Source organism: Microtus ochrogaster, chromosome 1, assembly GCF_000317375.1.
Source record: "Microtus ochrogaster isolate Prairie Vole_2 chromosome 1, MicOch1.0, whole genome shotgun sequence".
NCBI classification, from domain to species: domain Eukaryota; kingdom Metazoa; phylum Chordata; class Mammalia; order Rodentia; family Cricetidae; genus Microtus; species Microtus ochrogaster.
Window position 1 is genome coordinate 126,295,477 of NC_022009.1, and position 14,734 is coordinate 126,310,210.

At 37.7% G+C, this 14,734-nt stretch overlaps 1 protein-coding gene across 2 annotated transcripts in view; it reads left to right on the forward strand.

Annotated features, from left to right (window-relative positions):
- Positions 1-14,734, forward strand: part of Lrba (LPS responsive beige-like anchor protein) — a 488,275-nt gene that overhangs the window by 345,581 nt on the left and 127,960 nt on the right. The gene's annotated exons all lie outside the window — the stretch shown is intronic.

The window sequence follows — 14,734 nt, forward strand, 5'->3', positions numbered from 1 at the left end:
AAAAAAAAGAAAAAAATATATCATTTTACCTCAAATACATGTTTTATCTTTTAAATACATTTATGTTATTTAGCTTTAGATTTAAAAATAATGTTTATAATAAACTCAATGACAAGTTAAAAAAATTATTGTACCCATTCTTCCATAAGCATTCAAGGAAACATTGTCCTCCATTAGGACCTTCTGAGGGCTTTTGTAGTTAATAAAGCAAATAAGAAGTTATGAACAGAACTCTCCTAGCAAACAAGGGACTTCCTGCCTCAGGTTGCCATGGCTGTCTCTTGTTCTCTGGTAATTCCTCGAACATAAGCATGTGGGTCCTCTTTTTATATTTCAAAACTCACTATGTAAATCAGACAGATCTCAAACTCAAGCTATGCTCCCACAGCCTCAAGAATGCAGGAATCACAACCAAATATAAGTGATCCTCTTTAAATCTGATTGTAACTTCTGCAGTTCCTATCACTAACCCTTCTTAGTTTCTCCCTGTATACAGGAAGTCTTCCAGAGTTCAGAGCTTAGCTTCTCAGCCTTATGTCACGTCTTTATTTTCTTGTGGCCTGCCCTCATCTTGAAGTCCTTCTCTGAGAATTTCCTCTCTCCTCTCACAGTACTTCCCTATCTCCCATTGTGCATCTTCTTGCTCCTGATGTGGAATCCTCGTTCATCACTGCCTTCCTACTCCTTCCCAGTATGTGCAGATCAATAACTGTGTGGTAACTTCTCAGAACGTCAGATTTCTTCTTACTCTTAACACTGCCTTTCTTCTCAGCAGAAAGTCTAGATTATCCTGACTTCCACTCTCAGATAGGGAATCACTACCAGGTTTCTGCAGAAATGCTTTTCTGGAGAAAGTTCAGCAGTCGCCCATCCAATTTCCTTCACAGTGTCGTATTCCTTCGTCCTAGACGTGGTGCATATTGGGAATGCTGGAGGGTCACCGTAGTCCATCTAAAGACAGTGACAGCAATGCAGCCATTGACATTTCCTCTTAGTGAACAGTAGCATTTGGGATATGGCCATTGTCTGTTCTGTGCAGCAACTTTCCTCTGCTGTTGTGCCCATCTTTGTTCAAATCTAGTCCTCAAATGCCTCATATTTGCCTCTTGTATCTTTGCTCTTCCTTTTCTAAAAATATGATAGTCCTGTGAGTGAAACACGTGCTGATCAAGACATGAGTCCAGCACGTGTGAAAACTAGGTGGTATGCACCTGTAACCTTTGTGCTGTGGTGTAGAGACGAGCAGATCCCTAGGGCTTGCTGGCCAGCTACTCTAGCCAAACTGTGGGCTCCAGGCTCAGTGAGAAACACTAATTTTAAAAAGTGGAATGAAAAAGCAGCTAAGCAAGCCATTTTGTTGTCAACCTCTGGCCTCCAAACAGTCCAGTGTGTTTGCATGTGTATGTATGTGCATGCATGCAAACAGAAATATTTAGAGTATGATATAGTGGCTTTCTTGTTCTTAATTCTTATCTCTTCGATTATAAAGGTATCCATTTTGAGATATTTATGAGAAGATTTTACTCTTAGTTGAGAAAGGAATACTTTAAAAAAATGCTTTCAGGAAGAACTGCAAGTGCACCAAGATCAGTACTGGGGAACATTAAGCTACAACTGCATACCATAAAACTATTTCCTTTTCTATAAAGCACCGGTTGTTCAGATCTTTCAAATGTCATTCAGGTTCATGAGAATGGAATTCTACCAGTGCTAACTGCCTTCATTAAATATTAATGAAATTAGTGAATTTAAAGTTAACTACATTATTTTAAGTGAAATAATCAAGTGCAAAAAAGTGCGATTTACTTAAAAACTGCCTTATTCCTTGGAGTAGAAAGATCTCCTGAAACTCTAAGCAATACATGTCTAAATTTTTGCTTATACATACATTTATAGGAGCATATATTATATATAAATAAGTTCTATGTATACAGATGGTGATTATGTTAGAATTATATTAAAATTTGTCCCAAAGCAGGCATTACTATTTGTTTAAATAAGCTTCTGAAATCTGGGAAAACATAGTGTGCAAAGCATAATTTAGAGCATAAACAGATGTTATGCTATTGCTAAGTAGATAATGTAGCCTGACTGGCTTTAAAATGTATCAAATTATTTATGTCCATTTAATTTCCCCAAAGCTGGTTTTCAAAGGAGTTTTAGTGCTTTGGCATAGAGCTACAATTTTATTTGGTAATCTTTCCCATTGTTACACAGGGAATTTTCTTCCTGATGCTGAATTAATAAAATCAACACCCTTTCTTCTGAATTCTTTTTGTGATCAATCTTTTAGCACAGAAAAAGTGTGAATGGAGCAGTTAAAAAAAATTGTCTTCTTAGAAATGAAGGAATATTGAAAATTGGGAAAAACCAAGAATTGTCAAGAAACAAGAAAATACTTTATTTTTTATTAATTAGAATTCATAGATTGAAAATGAAGGAAGTACTAAGAAGAGTTTGAGAAAAAGAACAAAGAAAAACCCTTTTTTACCCTTGGAGTGCAAAGATGGGGTGTGCTGTTATGTCCACTGGGCACATACAGAGGAGCTGCGTGCTAGATGGAGGGCCACAGCTCATAATGTGCTTTCCCGAGTTTACCTTCCAAAGACTTGGGGGAAGTAACCTAGTCTTAAAGTCCGGTATCAGCTCTGTGAATTCACTGCTTTTATAACCTGTTACAATGCTGTTACTCACCCTCTGTAATCTACAGCTCCCAGTGCTCTTGTTCAGTTACTGTTTCTCACAAGGGAGTGTGCAGAGCCTACAGAGGACCAGATGAAAACGCAGCAGATTTTGTTTACTCATTGCTGAGTAGCTGCTGATTGTATTGGGTGGTTCTCATCCCTCCTCTGCCGTGGTAGATTGGTGTGTATATTTTTATGTATGAGATACGTCTCTCTAACATGCACATTTACCATACAGTGAACATCTTGACCTGGAATTGACTACCGACATTTAGCTGCTGTTGATCAGACAGCACTTCTTTATCTCTTTAAGTTTTAAGTGCTGTTTCTGACGAATGCCAGTGCTTTCAGTCTGCCCTGTAACAGATACACCAGGAATCAATATACCATCTCCATGTCACAGAGGGGGAAGAATGCATTCGGGTGGTGGAGATCAGTGCTCAAACAGTTTGGGCATAACAGCATTTATTTTGTTTTCTATTTATTGAGATTTACTGAAACCAAAGGAATTCAATTTATAGGAAAGGCTTTATAATGGAAGAACAACAGCTAATTGATCTTAAATTGTTTTAAAAGTATAATGCAGGAAAATAAATGGCTGATGAGATACATCCAGAATTTTTACTCCTTGTATCAAACATGGGTGCTGTTGCCATTTTGATCTTAGAGATTATAGCATAAATTGTTTCACATGATGTTTGGGAGTTGTAGTCTGGTCAGTATAAAATGGTGTCAGAGCAGTTCAGGATTTATTTGTAGGAGTGTGAGGGAGGCTCTAGGAGTTGCTTTCCCCAGGAGCATGTACATGCCCTGTCTTCCCTGTCCCCGGTATTCACAGAGTGGGAGACTAAGATTGAGTGAGGTGCCGGAGGTCCCAAATCACATTTTCTTCATGCAGTAATCTCAGGTCTGTCCCTATCTGGAGAACTCAGGTATAACCAGAAGCAGTAGTTTAGATTGAATAGTTACATTACATCCATTTCCTTCCCAAGTCCATTTGCCTTTCTTTTTGTGTTGGTAAAAATGGCAATGGATATAGTTCTTGGAAAAATACAAGAAGCTTCTGATGCTAGAACACCATGTGCAGCAGAAGAAAGTTATCACTAAAGACAGAAGGCCTTGAGGACTGAACAGTGAAAGTGCCAGGCCCTGATGCTGTCCCGCTGTCCAGTTTCTCCAGACATCTGTGCCAGTCCTGCACAGTGAGACAGGGTACTGATGGAGCAAGAGAAAAGACTCTAAAAATGTTAGCATCTTGGGTTTTCATTCAGTACCCACCTGGTTTACCTTCCTGAAAACCCACAGGGACACACAGCTTGTGCTCCACGTATGCCTGCTATCCTAGCACCTCATTTTAAAGAGTGAGTTGTAGCTAGAAGGTAAACATTTAAACACAGCCTACAGTGTGCAAGGGTGACAAAGACTACAGCAGCCAGAAAGGTGTAAACAGCCGCAAGAGGGGGCACGAAGCAGCAGGAGCGCTTTAATAAGCAAGGATGTGTTAATTATCATTAATAATAACTATTCAAATTAATCAGGTTCATATTGAATTATTAACTATTTAAATAGTTATTGATTATTTGGATTGTTGCTTGTTCAGTGTTTATATTAGTTTAAACTATGGTTATGTAACTTCTCAGAACTTAATGCCAAGTTCATCAAAGTACAAATAGAATTGTCTGTGTAGAGTAATTAAACAGACTTAGATTCCTCCTAGGGTTTCTTTCTGGTAAAGTTTTAAATGACTCTAACAGAGGTTAACCCAACACTTAATTTAAGCAGCTTCTGAAGACAGTCTTTCTCAACATTTGTCAGAAAATGATAAACTGAAGTAACTGAAATGGATTTCGGTTAATATTACTGTCAGGGTATGGCTAATCCTGACGTACCCCAGAGCGCCCTGCCAGCCATCAATCCTGCTCCAGGCTACATATTCCTTCCCGATCATGCTGCCCTGCTCTGGGTGGAGCCACAGTTTATGACAATTTATAAATGATTGGTTTTATTTACATAGCATTAATAGTTTTATCCAACAGTGTTTTCTACTTTCCTAGTTTAGTTTTTAGTTACAAACTCTGGTAGATTCAGAGTAGGGAACACCTGTTATTAATTTATGTTAAACTTGTTATCTAACACTTGGGAAATATTTCAGTTCTTTAAAAAATAACGTACCATCATTCTGATTTCAGGCAGTTTGTTTTGAGACGGGGTCTTGCTAATTAGTTATTTCTGCCCTGGAACTCAATAGTAGAATAGGCTGACCTAACTCCAAGATCCTCCTGCCTCTGCTTCCTAAGTGCTGGAATTAAAGGCATGGGATACCACACCTAGCTGTGTCCTATTAATTATGAATGGCATGCTGTATTTCTTATAGTGGAAAATGTAATAAATTGTCTCTTACTCTCTTGTTCAGTTTTTTTTCATTTTTATTGTTATAAAGCCCAGTCATTTGAATAACAATTATTTAGTATTTACTTGGTACTTTTTTGTACGTTATTCTGAGGATTGTGTTCAAAACAGTAGTGAATGAGATCATCTACTACTGAAAGACTTTTCATACAGATTCCAGGTTATATCACAACAATTATAGAAAACCTATATTTTACACAACTTAGCTTTTAGAAAAGTAATCTTTGAAAATGTGATTGTACAGTTTGGAATTTGAACCAAGCTTTTGAAAGTAGCAAAGGATAGTTTCTGTAAGCATGTCATTACCTCAGGATAAAAACTATACTAAACAAAAACTATACTAAACAGTAGAGTATCAAGTTATTTTAAGTGTAGGAAGAAACAAAAATTGTGTGTTTTACTGGAAATAGATTTTGGTAAGCTATACTAACTTTTTTACTTTTAAAATTAGTTTAATGATATCAGTGATTTGGGGAAGTTAAAGATTTACTGTGATATATTCTGAGTGGTAGCTTTATAAAATATAAAGTAACTAAAACACATTAATAACTATCATAACTATTCAAAGTGTAAATTTTTCATACTTAATAGCCCTTATGACTGTACTATTCCCTCTTTAGAAGAAATCCTAGAATGTAATCTTATAGTAGTTAAAAATATAAAAATTTAAGTCACTTTATAGCCTGAAACTCTCTCTTAAAAAATTCAAGAAGAATATAAAAGAATAATAAGAAATTATTAGTGTAAATTTCAGGCATTGTTGTATAAACATAAAAAGAAGATAAAAGAAAGTCAGTGTTAAAAATAGAACATTTTTCTGAGTGTTCCTAGTGGAAAGAAAGATAAAGATGTGGCAGTTACATCAAGCCTGCAGACTTTGGTGGAAACTCTGGATTCATTGCAGGAGGTCTGGGAATTCAAATAAACGTGTGTTGGGAAAAAGAGAAGAGATGCAGAGAGGCTTCTTTAAAAATGTTGGGAGCTACTGATCTGAATCATCTGTGACCTAATGGTGTGAGCCAGTGGTGATAATTGGCTTTTCTAGAAACATTGAATCATGCACCATTATTCTCTTATATTGTGCTTATTGGTGTTACTTTTTTTTTGTCTAGAATATGTTAGGGGTACAAAGTTAAGGGTTGAAGTTCTTATTTTATTCATGTAAGTCCAACTTATTGTAATGACTGTGAAGTTTGGCCTGCAGGATGACTTGCTACCAAGTCATCTAACTTAATTAGATCCCTGGGACCCATGTGGAAGAAGGGGAGAACTGAGTCCTGCAAGATGTCTTCTAACCCCCACACATGCCGAATGACATGTATGCACCGTGGCACACCAGCACACCTCTAACACATAAACATAAGAATGTGTTTTTTAAAAGAATGTCTTAGATATTCCTGGTTGGTTTTTTTCTGGAATTGGTTGACCTTGTATGTGTAGTTCTTCTGGATTCTGTTTTGTCAAATACATGTCTATACTTCTGTGAGGGCCATTCATTCTGTCTTAGTTACTTTAGGTTTTGCAGTATGTTATGAAAGCGGGCTATGTGACTCTTTCAACTGTAATCTTTTTCAAAATTAGCAATTCTGGGGTTTTTGTTTTTGAGAATTAAGTTTGTCAATTTCTAATTTTTAAAAAATTTGCAAGGTTTTTTGTAGGGGCTTCATTGATATTTAGGTCATTTTTGGCAAAATGTAATGTATCAGCAATATTGAATTTTGTAATCCATAAATGTTATATCTTCCATTTGTTTAATTTTTTTACTGAAAATGCAGTAATTTAGACTTATTTAAGTATTTTCAGTTATGTCCCATTTTGTCATATATTTTACATCAGATATGGATTGATGTGTTCCCAAATAAAACATTTAAAGGGCTCGAGAGATGTCTCAGAGTTTAGGAGCACTGGTTGCTCTTCCAGAAGACTCAGGTTCAAATTTTTTTAAAGATAACATTTAAGCCTTAAACTCTTAATCTGGTACTTGTGAATATACTTTTTGTGTAAATGAGGTCTTCACGGCTGTAATAACACTAAGTTGCAGTCATTAGAATGGGCCCACATCTAACGTAAGTGATGTTGATGAGGAGATGAGGACACCTGGCAAGCAGGGAGGGAGCTCTGTGATAGCAAAAGTCGGGTTTGGGGTTATGCTGCCAAGGAGGATCTTCTTTGAGAGGCTTCAGAGAGATCATGTCCCTGGCCCTGACAACAGCATCATTTGAGTTTTCTGTAACCAGATGGTGATAAGTTTCTACTGTTTGAAGCCACTATGTTGCAGGAGTCCCAGGAAACTAACACACACACACACACACATTTTAAAATTATATTTTCCTAATAAGCATATTTGTGTATCTGTTTTCTTACCTTACACTTAGTGGCAAGTGTACTGCTCTTTCTGATATGTGTATGGCAATGTTGTTTCAGTGACTCCTTACAGTATCTTCTTTCCATCTTTAAAATCCAACCTATGTGTTTACATTTTAACAGTACTTTTGGTAGAGAGTATCTAATACTATGTGGTTTATATTTAATCTTACATTCTTCTCTACATTTTAATTTCAATATTGATATCATTTATACTTAATGATAATTTTGATATGGCTTGCTTCATTATTGTGTGTGTGTGTGTGTGGTTTATGTACATGTGTGTGTTTATGTGTGTGTGCATGTTTGGACCATCAATGTCAGGTGTCTTCTGTCATTCTCCATCTTATTTTTTATGACAATGTTTTAGTGACTTTGGAGCTCATGGTTGGGCAGCATGCCTCTGGGCGCCTCCTGTCTGCCCCACCAGACAGAGATCCCAGGTGCATTCCACTATACCCAGATCCATGTGTGAAAAGGGTCTGACCTCAGGTGCTTATGCTCGTGTGGCAACATCCGAGCCAGTTCACCATCCCTTTTAAAAAAGGCAGGTTTTTAAAAGCCTTTTTTTTTACATTTTTTATTAATTTTTATTGAGCTCTACATTTTTATCTGTTCCACTCCCTGCCTCCCCTAAAATCCTTTCTATTTTTAAATTTTGCTCCTTTATTTCTTGTTTCCCTTTATCTGCCATTTTCTAAGTTATTTGTACAATTCTGTATTGTCTGGGATAGAAAAAGATTACAGAGTGAGATACGAATATCTTCCAGGAAGAAATGTGTGAGTTGCTGCTTCTGTGAGCCGTGTGTGTAGAGTTCCATCTAATCCATGAGGCCACTTGAGCTCTTTGCTGTTATCTTTAATACTGCACAGGCTTGTGTTTCTGTATGGCCGATGGTGCTGGAAGTACTTCCTCAATTTTCCTGTCCTTTCCTTCATTAGTTTTTGTGAACCTATACCATAGAGATATTTTCTTTCTATATTTTTTTCCTCCACAAGTAAACCTATTAGTGCTAACTAGTCAGTGCCAGGCTATGGTGGTTAGAGTTTGTCAGTTCCGAGCCATATGCAGTCTTAAGCATTCCCGTCTGTGTTCTCCAGAAAGACCTTTTCAGCTTTCTGGATTCCAGCTTTCATGCCATCCAAACTGCTTTGCATCTGTGACAGATCTTGAGCAGGGAAGATTTTCCCAGTCTGTCTCCAGGATAGTTCTCTTACTTAAAACTTTTATCCAAGAGAGAATTTTTGGCATTCTCCAAAGTGAAGGGTTTTGCTTTGACCCTCTTTCAGAAGCAGTGTGTTTGCCTTCCACCTTCCTGTAGTAGATTCTTCTCCTTTTCCTCCATTTGCCCAGGCTCTTGGTGATAGAATCAGCATCCTCCCTGGCAGCTTAAGGGATGGTCTCATGTATGAAAAGAGTTAGTACTAGTAAAGATGTTTACCTAATCCCAGGAGCAGTAAGTCACATCCTCTGTCAAACTGAGGACTTCTCTCTGATCCCCTGTCTGTACGTGCTATGCTCTGCACCCTGTACAGACCCATGGAGGGGGGGAGGACATAAATGTGAATGCACTTGTCTTGGGATCTACCAAATTTTCTAAACTGGTAATTCACTCAAACTAGGTATTTTAAGAATCTTTTTATCTTTGTGTTGGTACTCTCTTCCTTTGTCAATATTTTATATTTCTGTACAACCTCTCAATTGAGAATCTTGTAGTTTGGTAGATTCAGTTCACTTGGTTATTTTCTAGCTTAGTTCTCTACAAGGATCTTAAGAATAGTTAGCATTTTATAGTCTTTTTCTTAGTAGAATAAGGACAGCTTTCTCCCAACCTCCTTGGGTTTTTTTTTTTTTTTTTTTTTTGGTTTTTCGAGACAGGGTTTCTCTGTGGTTTTGGAGCCTGTCCTAGAACCAGCTCTTGTAGACCAGGCTGGTCTCGAACTCACAGAGATCCGCCTGCCTCTGCCTCCCGAGTGCTGGGATTAAAACCCAGGCTGGTCTTCCTGTCTTAGGGGATGCACCCCACCTCATAGGTGCAGAGCAACCTTACCTTGGTGCTTTCTAATTCTAAGAGAAAGAGGCATTGTTTTCTATGACAATGAAATTGTCATGACTTTCTAGTGTGACCTCCCATGAATTTCTCTGTCACTTAGATAAATCCTGTTTGTGAGGCTTTGAGTCTCTGAAACATCCACAGAGGATGATGTTTTGAACACTCATTCCTTAGTTAGTAATTCTGTTTTGAGAGGCCATTGACCATTTAGGAGGCAGAGTCTGAGTGGTATCTGTCTCTGGTTCCTGGGGCTCTGTGCTCTCTGATCCTGTGTGATGTGAACAGCCTCCACCACATGCTCCTACCACCACAGACTGAGCTGCTCAGCCATGCCTTCCCCACCACAGTGGGCAAGAGAGTTCTTAATAAATTTTTCTACCTTAAGTTCTTTCTGTCAGATGTGGCATGGTGATGGGAGACCAATTGATACCCCATGAATATTTGACAGCTCCATCTTCTTGTGGTCCTGCATTTTATGTACTGCTCACCCCAGAATCAGAATGAACCATTTCCTAAGGAGCCCAGTTTCCTTTCAATGGGAAATAGTCAACTCAGCTTTAAAAATATAAATTATTTTGGAAACAAGTTTACTATTTTCATTCTCAGAATTCTTACCTTAGTGTATTCTTTGACATTCACGTATTTTAAAGTAACTTTTATCATGATCTAAAATTATGACAAGTTTGGAGTCATTTTAAAAGATTCATCATTTGGAAGAAAGACTGAGATAGCACTTACAATGTTATAAGGCAAATATAAGTAGCCATTTTTTAAAAATTGCTTCTTTCTGAATTTAACTTTATAATGGAATAACTGGTAACAGTACTTTGTGTTTCATTATTCAACCCACACCCATCATAGGCGATGGATGGAATCTTTTGTTGTCTCTTCCTTTTTTAACTTCTAACTTAATTAATTACATTGCCTCTAGATGTGGTGAATTGGTCACAATATCTAAAGAAACAGAACCAATAAGTGATATCTATGTCAATATCTTTATATCCAAAAAAAGAAAATTAAATGCAAATTTTAGGTATTGGTGATCATTCTAGCATATCACTTTGTACAGGAAATTAAGATAAATTTTAGGTAGTACTTGTGAATTTATTTGCCATTTTTTTTACACTCCTCTTGCAGTAGGATAAGTTACTCATTTTGCAGTTGTGGGTGTTTTCTCTGTGTGTGTGTCTTTCCATCTACTGAGGTCCTGAATAGATCAAAAGGTAGAAGAGTGGGATTTTCCCCATTTCTCCCTTTCTTCATTGTCCTTTAGAGCAGCATGAGTAGGACTCCTGGGGTGGATCATTTTAGTAGCCAGCTTCCATTTGATCCCTCAGCCGGGAACTGTCTTAAGGATAGTGTTGTTTTGTCCATGCTTGCCAGGAGTAGGCTTGTTCTGGCAATGTGCTACTCTGATCAATTTTCTGTCAGGTCTCTCATTAGTCAAGATCAACCCAGTAAGTGTTATTAACATTTGCTAGTTTTATGTATGATCTAATAGTTCTCCATGAGCCGTGAGAATTACTAGGATCTCCTCTGTTCCAACTATTGCGTTATTGTAATTATCTGATTATCTGGCTAAACTGATAATAATTGCCACATCTCTCCTGAAAGCCAGTTATTTAACTACTACCCAATAATGGTTTGTCTCCTTGTTTGATATTTGAAGTATCCTAGTACTTTTAAAATGCATTACAACTCAGGTTGTTTTTTTAAAATATAATATTTTATTCTCTGAAAATTTCATGCTTTGATTATTCATTCAAATTTCATATTTTGATTATGTTTACCCCCATTCCTTCCTGGGCCATTCACATATTCCAACCTCTCTCAGTTTCATTTCTTCTTCTTCTTTTTTTAATGACCCAAAATCTTATTTGCACCACTAGTATACTCCCTAGGCATAGGTCTACCCAGTGGAGCATGGTCAACCTATGAAGATTCATAGACTTAAAGAAAACTGATTCTCCTTTTCCCAGCAGCCCCCAATAGTTTAGTAGCTCCATAGTTACTGATACAACTCAGGTGCTTATCTGTAGTTTGGCACTTTTAGCTTGTATGCTATAATCTGATTACTTTTAATATTGGGGTGGGCAGAGGGGTGGCTTGCATGTACCGCCATGTGTCAGTCTTATTTTCTATATGCTCTCTATTCCTCTTTGCTGTATGTGCCAGACTTACAGCTTTGAGCTTTGAGCTCTTGGGCTGCTATTGTATCTGTCTCTCCTCTGTAGAGTTGTGCTGTGGTTGCAGGTTCATGAACCTCTGTGTCTAGCTTCACATGGGTGCTTGTATCCCAACCTGGGTCATTAGGCGTGCACAAAAAGTACTTAGCTACTAAGCCAACTTCTTCGCCCTAGATCTAAGTGTTATATTGATGTTTAACATTTCCCCTAAAATATAATAGTTGGTCCAAATGAACAGTAACCTATTCTTATTCATCTTAAGCCCCCTTTCCTTGGCTAATTTTGTTATTTGGCATTGTACTGTCTATGTAAACTGTTGAACTATTCAGAGCTATCAACCTTGATTTACCCTGCAGGTAGATTTTAATTGTCTTAAATGGTTCTGAAAATGAATAGTTGCATTTATATACAAATGAACATTTTTAGCAACATTGGAACTCTTTTGTCTTAATTATTTTCATAATTACTTTAAAATATTCTTTATAAATTATATCTTGGTTTTGAGCTGTTCTTGGGATTTCGCTCAGTACTAGCATTGTTCATCTGCATTATGTTCGTCAATTTATGTGACTTTTTCAGAAGCGTAATCCTGCAATACCAGCTGAGCAGAATAAAGCAGATCGTAATGGCATCACTCCTGAATCGGCACTCTGAATATTTGAAATTATTTGAATTCTCCATAGGACTATCAGTAAACTGAAACACTTTATTTTCCCAGGGTGTCTTTATTCAGTTGAAAGGGGTAGCAGTGTATAATAATGCACCATAGAAGCCGTGTAAACAGTGTTTGCAGGGGATTAAAAATATTCCCTCTACTTGAAAGCAAAAGTGCTTATTTGTTAACTCTAAAAGCTATAAAAGCAAGCTGATGGAATTTTTTCCCTTGACAATGTTAAATACAGTCGAGGGTGTATGAAGATAAGTGCCGAGCTATCCTGGTCATGTACAGCATGTGACAAAAACCCTAACAGCCAAGACTGTGCAAAAATGATGAGCAGGCTTGTTACATTTGTCATCTAGATACAAAAGATGCTAGAACTAGAATAAAGCAGTTGTGCTTCCTACAGTGCAGTGTGGCCTGAATAACAAAGATTCTTTGTTTATTTTCTTTCCGAGAAGGGTGGGGACCCCTAAAAGGCAGATGGGATACAGCCAGAATAACCATGGTTCTTTTAAAATCTTGAACCACATATAGATTTCTGCTCTCGTTTGTGTTCACCGGTGTGGTACAGTTATCAGAGTTAAAAGGGACATAAATAGGAGACATTAATGACAGTGCATACAAACTGGACATCCATGTCTCCAAGACAAAAACATGCATTGAGTTGATTTGGGACACTGTCTCCTACGGTGCTTCTCCAGACATTACATGAGTAGGAAGAAACATCGTGACAATACAGTATGAGCTACTGTGTCACTGACCTCTGGAATTCACTGTTTAGACCAGGCTGGCCCTGAACCCACGGAAGTCTGCCAGTTTCTGCCTCCTTTCCTACTGCTAGGATTAAAGGTCTATGCCACTATACCCGGCTTTTCTTTTTCTTCCTTTTTTTTTTAAGTGTGTCTTAATTTAACCTAAACTCCAATGAATGGATTTTAATAACCTTCTGAATTCAGCATTGGCATTTACATTTCCTCATGCACATGCAGCACACACTGTTCTAGGACTGACTTACAGTTTGGTCTAAGTGCCCTAACTCTTTCTGATGTCATCAAGCAGATGACCAGCCGCAGGTCCATTTTATTTCTCCCAGACTCAACATTTTTCATACCTGCAAGTGGAGGGCGCTTATAGACCTGTATGTCACAGAATTGCTTTTGAAAATAGCTTATTTACCTAAGAGTCTGAGAATCTTTGTTTATATCCAACAAACAGAATCATTGTTGTTTGAAGATAGCTTATTTACCTAAGAGTCTGAGAATCTTTGTTTATATCCAACAAACAGAATCATTGTTGTTTGAAGATAGCTTATTTACCTAAGAGTCTGAGAATCTTTGTTTATGTCCAACAAACAAAATCATGGTTGTCGTGTGGTGCATTTCTTTGGGCCTATGCACCTACTTACTGGAATATTTCCAAAAATAATTACAGTATTCTCTGACTCTTGATACAACCTTTCTTTTGCTATTCTCTGAACTGCTAGCCTTAATCTGTTCATATACATCAGATACTGTGCCCTTAATATTTACTGTCCACATCTGTATAATGTAAAGACTGCTAGAGAATAGTGAGTTCAGCAGTTCTATTCTAAATCAGTGTTTTGCCTTCACTTTGCAGCAGCACTATCAGCATGTGCAAATACTCTCTACTTTTAGAAGTGGATACACTGCTTGCGTGCTCATCCCAGACTTTCAGTCACTCTGGATGTACATGACGATGTGGAATGGCTTTCAGATCAGAGTTGTGGTGGTCCTCTTGTTCCATTCTGGAACCTTTTCTGCTTTGATATATTTTCGTTTCTCTGTATACCACAGAAAGGATCTTTGAAAAGCAGCTTTCTTTAACTCTTTCAGGATGTTTATTCCTGGCATGTGCTCAAGACATTTTTTTCCTATCTCTTTAACTTTCTCCTCTTAACACCTTTTCTTTAGACATCTTATGCACCTACGGTGTGAAAGAGCCCAAGTTTGTGGATTTCTGATTTGTTCATTCAAACAGGTTTCTGCAGTACAGGATTTCTGGGGTTCTTGCCAATTCAGCCACAACTGTTTTGGCCTTGTTAGCTACAAACATGGCCCAGGAGTTTGTGGGATGTCACCCCTGAAAGGTTGATATCAGCTGCAGTGGTTCATATCTCACCGTCAATAATAAAGGAGGATTGTGGTGCCGGTGTATCACAGGCTTGGCTTCCCACAAGAGCTCTCCTGTGCACCTTACATGTATGGTTGTAAGCGGAGACCCAGACCCAAATAATCACACAGAAACTATATTAACTACAACACTGTTTGGCCAATGACTCTGGCATATTCCTAGCTAGCTCTTACATCTTAACCCATTTCCGTCAATCTGTGTATCACCACGAGGCTGTGGCCTACT